We start from the raw sequence: 12,673 nt of genomic DNA on the forward strand, positions 1-12,673 counted from the left end.
AAATTAATGGTGACGCTCGCTTCATCTTTTATTTTCCCTATTTTTGTCCAGTATACTTTTCTGACATTCGTCCTTTGAGTTTAGTAGTAGAAATGTTCCTTACCATATTAAAAAGTTTGATGCCACTAAATAACACATAAAAGAGACAATAGTCTCTGGGGGGGAAAAAAGGGACTAGCAGTTGGTGTAATGGCTATGTTGCTGGAATCCCATGTAGTTGACCGCGATTTGAGTCCCAGACCTGGTGGCTTAAACTCACACTGGGCGCGTGTGCGTGCGTGCCCAAGATCCCGAGAGGAGAATGGAGGAGAAGGGATTGCAGCATGGCCATCCCCCCTGGGGGGTGATTTCTCACTTTCTGTCTCTCTGTCTCTCTCTGTCTTTCTGGCGAGGGCATGCACCCTATAGCAAAAACCTCTCCAAAAAAAAAAAAAAAGAGAGAGAGAGAGAGACAATAAACACAAGGCCAGCAGGTGGCTTGGTGGTTGAAGCGCAGGACTCCCACATGGCTGACCATGGTTCGAGTCCCAGTCTTGTCGGCTTTCTCACTTACTCTCTCTCTGGTAAGTACATGTGCCCTATAGAAAATTAAATAATAACAACAATAAATTAAATTAAACTAAATAATTCTTAATGGAAGAGATATAATAGACGAATTTGTTAGGGTTTTTGGTTTTTTTTTTTTTTTTTTTTTTTTTTTGGCTAGTGGGCATGTGCATTTGCCAGAGAGAGAAATGGAGAATGGTCAACGTCCCAATCCCTTTTCCTCCAGCTCTTCCTCCTGTCAGGTGTTTGGGCATGCACATACATGCATCTGGCATGTTTTTCAAACCACCAAGTCTAGGAGTTGAACTGCAAGGTCAGCCATTTGGGATCCAGCTGCCTTCACCACCAGGCCACAGAATCGCCCACAAATTTAGTCTTCAAACCAAAACTCTACAATATATTTTAAAATTAAAATTAAAAAAAGGCAAGTAGATAAGTGAAGGGAAATGGTATTTGTTGAAACAGAGATGTCATGCGAGCACTCGCTCGGCAGAGTGACTCACGCAATGAGATGGAGACCTCACTTCCTGAGCAAGAGGTGCTGGGAGAAATGAAAAGGGAATCGAGGACAAGTATTTCGGTGGCACATACGCTGGGCCTCTTAGTCACTCTGGATAATGGGATGAGTATATTTTTAAAAGAAGAAAAAAAAGGCATGACATCGAGACTGAAAAGACGGGCGGCAAGAGGCCTTGTTATGTTTCAAGAACAGGAAGTCGGTACATTTGTATAGCTTGGCAAAACAGAAAAGAGGATTCCATTCTTACGCCTTTTCCCTCCTTGGGATGTTTTAGAAATTGCTGATAAACTTATTGATGCCTGGCAAAGGTTCTTCCCAAGAAAAATGCCAGAGGGGACACGTACTTACCAGAGACAGAAAGAGCAAGAGAGATTAGGGGAGAAAAAAAGGGTAGAAGCAGCCCCCATGGAGACTGGACATGCTGAAATCTCTTCTCCATCTTTCTCTGCTTTAAGGATTTTAGGCATGCATGCACATGTGCCCAGCGTGTTTTTCAAACATCCGTGTCCAGGATTCAAACAGTGCAATCGACCATTTGGAACCTAGCCACCCTAACCACCATACCACCAGCTGGCTCCATGCTGGGTTTTAATTACACAAGTTCTGTGATGGGAAACATGCTACGTGGAGAAAAAGATCTTTTAAAAAGCTACGTATCTTTTTGGCCCCCGAATTTCTTAAACAAGTTTGCAATCTGTAATTCTGAGTTCCAATAATAAATAAAACCCAAGAGAAAGACTACATGGGCTGCCATATTGGATATATAAGAATGTGTCTGGGTCCAGCAGATGGTGTAATAGCTATGTCGTTGGACTTCCATGTAGTCTATCACGGTTCGAGTCCCGGACCCGGTGGCTTAAAATTCATGCCGGGCGCGTATGTGTGCATGCCCAAAATCCTGAGAGGAGAATAGAGGAGGAGGGATTGCGACATGCCCCTTCCCCCCCCGGGGAGGTGATTTCTCACTTTCTGTCTCTCTGTCTGTGTCTCTTAGACAAGCACACATGCCCTATAGCAAAAAACCTCTCTCTTTAAAAAAAAAAAAAAAAAGAATGTGCCCATCACCATACGATACAATTGAGTGGCCTAGTAATTCTGTGGAATACAAATTTTTGGTGCAGGATGGTTCTTTTACAGCCATGATTTTTCTGTTTGCTGGGTACACAGTATCCACGGTTACTAAGGTACGTTCCCCCTCCCTTGATAATCCAAGTAAGTAAGATTTACGGGGACTTTTGGTTGATGTTAGTAAAGGAGGACAAAATTCCTTCCAGTTCACTTTTACTGAGTTCTCACATTTGAAATTCCTCCACAAACAGATGCCACGCTTTTCAATTCCATCTTAAGTAGTGATGGGAATTAGGCCAATTCTGACCTACTATTCTGACTTAGATGAAATGCCTATTGCCTGTCGGGGATCATTTTTATTCTCAAACTTTAAAACCTCCGCTTCAAAACTGTAGTTCAAATGTTTTTCTCACATCAGTTTGTCTTCCCTTCAAACATAACAACTAGGCATGCACCCTGTAAAAACTTGGGAAAGTCAAAACAAAACGAAACAAAGAGAAAATGCCATTTATAACCTCACTTACAAAGAGGAAACGGTTATTAATATTTTGGCATATTCTCTTTCAGTTCTTTCAAATGTGCTTTTCTCATAGCCAGGATCATGACTGTATATACGACCGTGCTTCCTGCTTTTCAAAACATAACAATAAACATTTTCCCTGAATGAAACTTCTTCCTCATCATCCTCTCACGGCCCATAATATTCACTGAGATGGATAAACCCCTCTATACCAACCATCTCACAGTGCTAGACATTCAGCGTCTTTCAGACTTGCCCTATTATTATAACCACAGCTGCGCTAAACATTTCTATACATAAATCTTTTTATAGGATTTTTCCCCCAAAATGTCAGAAGGCACGTGCACTTGCTGGAGAGAGGCCGAGAGGAGGAAAGTGAGAAAGCACCCCCTTCTCCCCCACAAGCATGGACATCCACAGTCCCTTCTCCTCCCTCTCTCCCACCTCCAGGATTTCAGGCACTCACCCAACCCCGCGTGTTTCTCAAGTCACCAGGCCTGGAACTCAGACCACATGATCTGCTGTGTAGGACCCAGTCACCTTTGCTGCCAGGCTGGCCCTATAATTATTTATTTATTTATTTATTTACTTATTTATTTACTTATTTATTTCTGAAAGAGGATATGGGAGAGAGAGAGAGAGCAAGAAAGAGAGAGAGAGGTTTTCTTTTTTTTATTTAGAGAGATTTTTGCTATAGGGCGTGCATGCTTGCCAGTGAGACAGGGAGACAGAAAGCAAAAATTCACCCCCCGGAGGAGGTGGCCACACCACAATCCCTTCTCCTCTAGTCTTCTCTCAGGATTTTGGGCATGCACATACACGTGCCCAGTATGAATTTTAAGCCATTGGATCTGGGACTCAAACCATGGTAAACTGTGTGGGAGTCCAGCAATGTAATGATTACACTATCTGCTGATCCTAAGAGAGAGACATTTCTTTCTTTCCTTTTTTTTTTAAAGAGAGATTTTTGCTATAGGGTATGTGCACTCACCGGAGAGACAGAGACGGACAGAAAGCAAAGAAACCCCACCACCACCTCTGGGGGAATGGCTTCCCTGCAATCCCACACACATGCCTTGCATGAGTTTTAAGCCACCAAATTCAGGGCTCAAACTGCGATCGATTACATGGGAGTCTAGCAATGTAACCATTATGCCATATGCCAGTCCTGAGAGAGGTATTTGTGACAGGGTCTCACCACGTCGCAATCCTCCCATCCCAGCATTCCATCAGCAAGGGCCACAGGCATGTACATAGCCCCCAACCTCGTCGGGAACTGAAGCCATATCTCCATGTGGCCTCGGCCACTGCAAGTGGCACCTTCCTGCTCACACCACCCAGGCTGAGCCTGGGCATAACTCTCAGTCCGTCCATGGGATAGGTTCCTAGAAGTGGAATTACTGGGTCAATCGTTACAATAAATATGTTTATGGTTCTTGCCACAAATAGCCAAACCACCTTCCAGAAAGATGGCCACCACTACCTCTGAGAACCCACAAGGGCATCCTGTGATACAAGTGATCGCATTTTAAATGCCGAGGAATTCTGCAGATGAAAAATGACACTTAACAAAAAAACTTCCAATCCTTACACTGACCCTCTGGCCACTGAATTCAAGTGTTACTTCAATATCAAAATAATCTTCTTTTATTCTTCAAAACAAGATGTTGCTTTCTCCCACACGGAACTGCAAACACGAGAAGAATGTCAATTGCTGGGTGTTTCCGCCGGGCAGCGAAGGTGCTGTGGTTACGAGGTCAAGAACAGTCAGTTCGGTACCAGTCTGAGACGGCCCAGAAAGACAGAACGAATTCAGACCTGAACCCACTGCCAAACTTCACAGGGTACCTAAGACCTGAATTATCGTAAGTCAACGCCAGCAGGAGGAATACACAGAATGTTCAAGAATATTGGAAGACTACATCTGTAATTCATTCAGAAGCTTTTTACACAAGAGAATGTTTTTCCTCCCTCTAAATGTGGGTGTGGTTTCCTATACGTATTAGCTGTGTCTTTTTTTTTTTTTCCCAAGAAAAGTATTTGCTATGGATGAATGCACTTGCCAGAGAGATAGAGAGAGACAGAAGGCAAGAAATTACGCCCCTGGGGTGAGGGTGGCCACACCACAATCCCTTCTCCTTCGTTCTCCTCTTGGGATTCTGGGCACGCATGCCCACAGGCCCGGTGTGAATTTCAAGCCACTGGGTCTGGGACTTGAACCCAGTCAGCCACGTGGGAGTCCAGCACTTTAACCACTATGCCACGTGCTGATCCCCTAGGGTATCTTAAGAAACACACTAGGTGTGAGTTTGTGTGCACACAAAATCCCAAAAGGAGGGAGAAACAGAGAACTGAGGAAAAGAGATTGCGGCGTGATCGTGCCCCACTGGGAGGTGCCCCACCCCCCGTCCCCTCTGACGAACTCATGCATCCTCTGGCAATTAAAAAATATTCATTTTAATTGATGAAGAATAAGTTTATAAAACAAATTCAACTTTAAGGATAGAAAATGTTTTTAAGTTACCTTAGGAATAAATACGTGGTTAGTTAAACATGTGTCCGTTAAACATAGACAGGCAGGAATAAAAGAAGTAGAAAGAGAGCTCATATTCCTGAGACATCTGGTCACCAACACTACACACTAAAGACGCAAGAGGCCGACGGGCACTGAATACAGAGAGGCACTAAGCCGACACGAGGCCCTCGCGTGGTTTCCCACTGGAGGCTCCATTCTGACTCCACATGTCTTTTGCCCAAGAAGCACACGTAAAGCGGAAATAGCACGTTATTCGCCCAGCTAAGCAGCAAACTGCAGCTCCCGACCAGGGGGACTTGTCCCGGCTTCTCTCTGATAAATGAGACCTCACCCAGGGCACCTTCCGTCTGTGGGCCTTTCACTCTAACTTCAACTCTGGTCCTTGAAACCATATGATCAGTGGGGGAGACAGATGTGGCAGAGAGAGGACAGGACACGGGGACATTATGAAGCCCAGGACTCAGGTGGCATAGCCCGTGTACCCACCTGTCTCCTCCCTGAAGTGTGTTATGTATCCATCCTCCCCCCACCCCACCCCCTGCTTCCTGCTGTGTGTTTCTCTTGATTAAATGAATAATGTGATTCAGGCGTTAGAAATGTGGAGAAGGCTATGGAGCTGAATCCAGTTCAGCTCACTAAATGGACTAGTACCAGAGAGGAAGAAGTCAGTGAGTGAGGAGAAAAGGCACACGTAGGACCTCACCAACTCTCTGCAACATCCTCCATGCCCCCTCCTGGCTTCTGGCAGAAAACAGAACATGAGCCTAACATGCAGGAAAGGGAAAACAGAGGGGACGTTCCAGCTTCAGAAAAGGAGTTTTCTGAATAGGTTCCCCTTCAGGTCTCGACCCGGCAGTTCCCTTCCATGCCTTCCAACACAAGATTACTGCCATGACGTTGTGTAATAAGGGTGACATTTGATTAAAAAAATAAAAAGTTTCACAAAAAAGTCAGAAATGTGGCAAACTACAACCATCTGATTTGGGGACCACCTATTGAAAATCCCTGACTAAACTCCAATACTTCTTAAAATTCTAGAATTGGCCTTACACCACTTTGGAACACAATTTTTCAGGATCTGCTATTATTTTGATTCATCCAGAAAATGATTACATTTTGAAACTATTCTTACTGAATAGTTATTCTTGCTCCCAGCTCCGATTATCATGGTTATTTAAAAAAAAAAAAATCAGAACTAAATGGATTGCTTCTAACCTAAGATGAAAGAAGTATTAGGAGTCTTGTCCATTTGAAGTCAGGCCTGGGAATCAGGCTGAGAAAACCTTTACAACAGGAGACACAGGGAAGCCTTTCGTAGACAAGAATTGTTTATATTTGCCTATTGCCTCCTCATTTCTTCTAGAAACTGCTCCCTTTCCGTCACGTTACCATGGGAGCCACCATGACGATATGGCATGATTGCACTCTCTGGTCACTGCTGATTGGCCGAGGAGTATCCACCTCACCCAGGCTGGCCCAATCAGAATCATTCCTTGATAATTTTGGAGCTGAGAGAGAGCAGGTTGCCTCTCTCTGCAGATGGCTGCATGTTCACTCCGGAGGGATGAAAGAAGTCAGTTGGTAGAGCAAATGTGAGGATTTTGATTGGGGAAGTTTTTGTTTTGTTTTGATATGATTGGTAATTTAATTAGATTCTTGGCAAAAAAATCTAGAACACCAATTTGTGAGGATAAACTCCATTTGTAAGGGCAAACACGGATCATAGGTAGCCCTGGAGCTGAGGAACAGCTTTGATTTTTGGTAAAATTTTCGAGTCCACTGCTTTCTGATCAACCTTGTGCTGCTCCAAAATCTCCTACTTCTCCTTCTCTGTGTCGAAGACCTCACCTTCCTGGTGTCTGGGCTTCCGCAGTTTCTTTTTCTTGAAGTAAGCATCTGTAAGGTGCTTTGGGATTTTTACTTTGCTAATATCAATTTTCGTGGAGGCGGCAATGACAAATTTCTGGTGTGTTCTATGCAGATGAACTCGATTGAGGACCAGCGGTCCAGTTACAAGTAACAAGCCACTGCTCAGCTGCTTCAGGAAAACCACTCTCTTGCCTCTGTGGCATCCAGTGAGGATAATCAGAATGGTCCCAGGAGTGATGCTGGCTCGCAGCTTTCTCACGTGCTGACTGAAGGATTTTTTACCATGGCTCAACAGCTTTCAAGGCACATCTTCAGTAGGATGATACCTAGGCATTTTGCAAAGTTTAACCATCTGGGTACCATCATTCTTGTCTCCACCAACTGGTTTTGTGACAGTGGCAAGAATCTCCTCCTTTTTCTTTTCGATCCTGGATTTAGTGGCCGAATATTTCCTCTTGTGCATGGCCTTCCTGGAATACATGGCAGACTGGGAGTATCTGCCGATGTCCTGGACTAGGACGAGGTTTTGGTTGCAATGGAGCTTCCCCTTCTTGGGCTTTTTAGCCTTGGGAGTCACCCTTTTTAACCTTGCCACTGGCATCAGCCTTCCTGGCTTCAGGTTTCTTCTCCTTAGTATCCTGCTTCGCAGCTTTATCACCTGCCATCTTGTATAGTAGGCAAGAGATGATTGGGGGAGTTTTAAAAAATTATTGTATGTTTATTGGTTTTACTATCAGGTTGTTGGCAAAGTCATGGAGTATTTGTCTATGCAAAAATGTATCGTTACTTTCTCAACAACCCAATAATTATAAAGGCAATACATTCTCTTGAAAAATGCAAATTTACAAAAAATCTATTACTGAACACAGTGGTTTGCTGGCACCTCTCCCACCCCAGACCGGCAGTCAATAGTGATGGCCCTGCAGGCTTTCTTTCCTGTGGGTATGCAAGTGCATCATCTCCCTACAAAGGGGGCGCTCTGTGGGCCGGGCGGTAGCACAGAAGTCACGCACTGCTCAGTCGTACAGGGCACACATGAGAAGCTCCCAGGTTCATGTTCCAAAGTCTCCTCGTGCGTGTTGGGTGTGTGGGTGCCCATGATCCAGGGTAGCTGAGACTGGGGCGGGGATCACGGCATGAAGACCCGTTTGGCTGTCTGTCTGTCTCTGTTTCTCTTACTCATGAAAGACATGAAGAAAGAATCTTGGGAAAAAAAGAAAGAAAGAAATTTTCCTCTTTCTGGATTCAGAGAGATGGAGAAGCCTGGGAGGAGTAGGTGTGAGGACGATTCTCCATCGCAGGTTTTTAAGACGAAGGGGGAGGGACCAGCAGGTGGTGTGGTGGTTAAGGCGCTGGACTCCCACATAGCTGACCACGGCTTGAGTCCCAGACCTAGTGGCTTGCTTTCTCACTTTCCCTCTCTCTCTCTCTCTCTCACTCTCTCTCTCTCTCTGGTTAGCACACATGCCCTATAGAAAATTTTTTTTAAATGATAATAATAAAATTAAATACATACTTAAAAAAATAAAAGATGAAGGGGGGTCTCATGGCAAGGACCTGAGTGGGCTCCAAGAGTTGACAGCGTCCCAAACTGATAGCTAGAACTGATAGCTGGGAACCTCCTGAAAACCATAAGGAGCTGAATTCCCCCATCGGGACAGTCCCCAGGCAAACTTGGGTGGTTGGGGACTTACCTGTACCCACAAACCTCGGCTAGTGACCACAGGAGAGCAACACTGAGGAGGACTGATAGGGAGAGCACTAAGCACTAACCAAGTCCCTTAGGAAGACTCAGCTTTTCACAGCAGATCCAATTTCTCTAGACCTCACGATTAAGTACAAGTGCTACCTATTCCAAGTGTGGGAAAACTACTTAATCGGCAAAGGATTTCATGGTCCATGACTTGGTAACTGTTACGAACGCTCTGTCAACTCTCCTTAGGGCATTTTAATGCACATCACCACATCAAAGGCTCTGAGAAGTCCTGCAGCAGCGAACACATTTTATTTGAAACCTGATTTTATTTGGTCTTCTCAGTACGCGCCAAATCTACTGAACCACACACAGGCTTTTTATTTTTTTAACACTTCCTGCTTATGATCATCCATTTCTATACACGGAGAAATAGAGGTCTCATCCATAAAACCAGGCACATGACTTATTCAGGAAGACATATCTATTTCAGATGTCAGCACATGTCTCTTTGTACTCAGTGAAAAAATGTCATCTTAAGCTTTTTGCTCTATGGTGCATGTACTCGCCAGCGAAAGAGAGACAGAGATAGTAAGAGGGAAAGTGAGAAATCACCCCCCAGCAGAGATGGTCACACCATAATCCCTTCTTCTCCATTCTCCTCCTGGGATTTTGGGCACACACGCACCTGGCATGATTTTCAAGTCACTGGGACTTGAACTGTGGTCAACCATGTGGGAGTCCAGTACCTTAACCATCATGCCACCTGCTGACCCCCCATATATTAATTTGTAATAAGACACTTGGGGGAAATGACTGAGCTCTATATGGAACTTTCTTTCTTTTTTTTTAAGAGAGATTTTTCCTATAGGATGCATGTGCTCATCAGAGAGACAGAGAGACAAAAAATGAAATCACCCCCCGGCAGGGAAAGGTGGCCACACCGCAATCCCTTGTCCTTCATTCTCCTCTCAGGAGTTTGGCCACACACGCACACGTGCCTGGCATGAGTTTCAAGCCACTGAGTCTGGGACTCAAACCACAGTGGACCACATGGGAGACCTGTGGGAGAACCATTATGGGTCCCATATACAGAACTTCTAAGTGCAAGCAGAACTAGTCAGAACTGCACTGAAAAGACTTAGGACTTGAGCTTGAAATACGGTGAAAAGGAAATGAGAATTTTGAGACAGGTGGATGTGAGAGATTTCTTTCTTTCTTCATTCATTCATCCCATGTACTCGCCCAATAACTTAATTTACTCTCAACAAATATACATGCCAGGCCCTGGGCCAGGCCCAGCAATACCACAGTGAGCCAGTGACAAGGTCTCGGCACAGCTCATGTTTGGGCTTCTGGCCTTAAATTTCTGTGAGCACAATGAAAGGGCCAGGGTACACGAGACAGACTTTGAACTCAGATTTAGACAGTGGTCTGATTTAGAAAATGGTCATGATGGCTTCCCAGAGAAAAATGTCAAGGCTTTGATCCAGTGGACAAAAAGGGTGAGCCAGCAGCAGTGTGTGTAGGAGTGCAGTGCTGGGCCAGGGAAACAGTACTCTGAGCAGAAGTGACAACCTTCTCCAAGGTCTGGAGGGGAAACAGAATTCAGAGCATTCCCTACAGATGCAAAGTCAGGGCTAGAATGCGAGTGCACAGTAGGACCTCCCACACTAGGACTGCTACTACTATCAGCACCATCATGCCCGGGAAGATGACCTTGCATCAAGGGATTTGATCTGACTCTGCTTTGCTTTGTGCTTGGGAGTTTCTTGGGATTCCCTTTAAAATCTGTTTAAAGCTTACAGACTTCTTTTTCAGGGACACAAAGTTCCCCAGGAAGATATAAATCTACATATTCACAGACCATACTCCTCTGACTTCTTTTCCCTTCATTGTATGCTGGGTCCCTCCAGGTTCCAAAGAAAACAGCCCGACACCCGCTACCTCAACCTGACACCTCTTGGCTTTTCCGTAAGACGCTTCCTGTAGCCTGAGACATTCAGAGCAGAAGAACTCAGGGGACGCTTGCTGGGCTGCATGGTTTTTTCACTGAACCACAACCACGGAGGCAAACGTGACTTCCCCAAGCAGGAAAGCACAGAGCTTTCCCGGTGGAAACTCTGATTAGTAACGCCAATCCCGACCGCGTCCTCTCTGGGGGCTGGAGCATGTGTCCGGTATGGGCCACTGAACAGCAGGGGTGGCTAGAGCCAACACTTACCCCTCTGAAATTCCAGGCTTTGGGAGAAGGAAACATGGGGCCGTCCTGCCGCTGCCGTTTAGGCCTAGAGGAGGAGAGAAGACAACGTGTTCCTTATTCGTTGGTTAGATGCTCAGAGACAACTGCTGGTTTTGAAAGCAGGTTTATCAGAGATGCCCAGAGAGGGCCCAGGCAGACATGGTAGCTGGAGTCCATACTCCATAGTCTTCAGCAGCCAAATTCTGATACTATAAAAATAGATTGTGCATTTACTACAATCATTATAGCACTTTTTTAGTAAGAATTATTTAATTTTATTCATCATTATTTTTAAATTTTTGACCACAGAGAAACAGAGAGGGAAAGTGAGAAAGCAAGCCACCAAGTCCAGTGCTTGAACTGCAGTCTACCATGTGGGAGTCCAGCACCTTAACCACCACACCACCTGCTGGTCCCCCTCATAGCACTTGTAAAAAAGGCCCAAGCACGTGAAGAGGAGGTAGGGAAACAGGAGATGAGGCTAAACAGGTGGGCAAGGCTGGAGAGAGCAGCAGAGACAGGGGTTTGGCCCTAGGGGGGCTCCACTGGAGTGACATGATGAGAGTTGCCTTTCAGAACAATCCCTCTGGCTAGAGAGAGGGAAAGTTGGGATTCCCTTTAAAATCTGTTTAAAGCTTACAGACTTCTTTTTCAGGGACACAAAGTTCCCCAGGAAGATATAAATCTACATATTCACAGACCATACTCCTCTGACTTCTTTTCCCTTCATTGTATGCTGGGTCCCTCCAGGTTCCAAAGAAAACAGCCCGACACCCGCTACCTCAACCTGACACCTCTTGGCTTTTCCGTAAGACGCTTCCTGTAGCCTGAGACATTCAGAGCAGAAGAACTCAGGGGACGCTTGCTGGGCTGCATGGTTTTTTCACTGAACCACAACCACGGAGGCAAACGTGACTTCCCCAAGCAGGAAAGCACAGAGCTTTCCCGGTGGAAACTCTGATTAGTAACGCCAATCCCGACCGCGTCCTCTCTGGGGGCTGGAGCATGTGTCCGGTATGGGCCACTGAACAGCAGGGGTGGCTAGAGCCAACACTTACCCCTCTGAAATTCCAGGCTTTGGGAGAAGGAAACATGGGGCCGTCCTGCCGCTGCCGTTTAGGCCTAGAGGAGGAGAGAAGACAACGTGTTCCTTATTCGTTGGTTAGATGCTCAGAGACAACTGCTGGTTTTGAAAGCAGGTTTATCAGAGATGCCCAGAGAGGGCCCAGGCAGACATGGTAGCTGGAGTCCATACTCCATAGTCTTCAGCAGCCAAATTCTGATACTATAAAAATAGATTGTGCATTTACTACAATCATTATAGCACTTTTTTAGTAAGAATTATTTAATTTTATTCATCATTATTTTTAAATTTTTGACCACAGAGAAACAGAGAGGGAAAGTGAGAAAGCAAGCCACCAAGTCCAGTGCTTGAACTGCAGTCTACCATGTGGGAGTCCAGCACCTTAACCACCACACCACCTGCTGGTCCCCCTCATAGCACTTGTAAAAAAGGCCCAAGCACGTGAAGAGGAGGTAGGGAAACAGGAGATGAGGCTAAACAGGTGGGCAAGGCTGGAGAGAGCAGCAGAGACAGGGGTTTGGCCCTAGGGGGGCTCCACTGGAGTGACATGATGAGAGTTGCCTTTCAGAACAATCCCTCTGGCTAGAGAGAGGGA

The 12,673-nt window shown here is 45.5% G+C and overlaps 1 long non-coding RNA gene across 2 annotated transcripts in view; it reads right to left on the reverse strand.

Annotated features, from left to right (window-relative positions):
* Positions 1-12,052: 12,052 nt before the first annotated feature.
* The window catches only part of LOC102475782 (uncharacterized), a 102,238-nt gene continuing 101,617 nt past the window's right edge, over positions 12,053-12,673 (reverse strand). For both annotated transcript variants that reach the window (XR_001369548.1, XR_336996.2), the window contains exon 3: positions 12,053-12,116. This is a non-coding gene — a long non-coding RNA (uncharacterized LOC102475782). The remainder of the gene's footprint in view (positions 12,117-12,673) is intronic.

Source organism: Tupaia chinensis, unplaced genomic scaffold, assembly GCF_000334495.1.
Source record: "Tupaia chinensis unplaced genomic scaffold, TupChi_1.0 Scaffold143906_1, whole genome shotgun sequence".
NCBI lineage: Eukaryota > Metazoa > Chordata > Mammalia > Scandentia > Tupaiidae > Tupaia > Tupaia belangeri.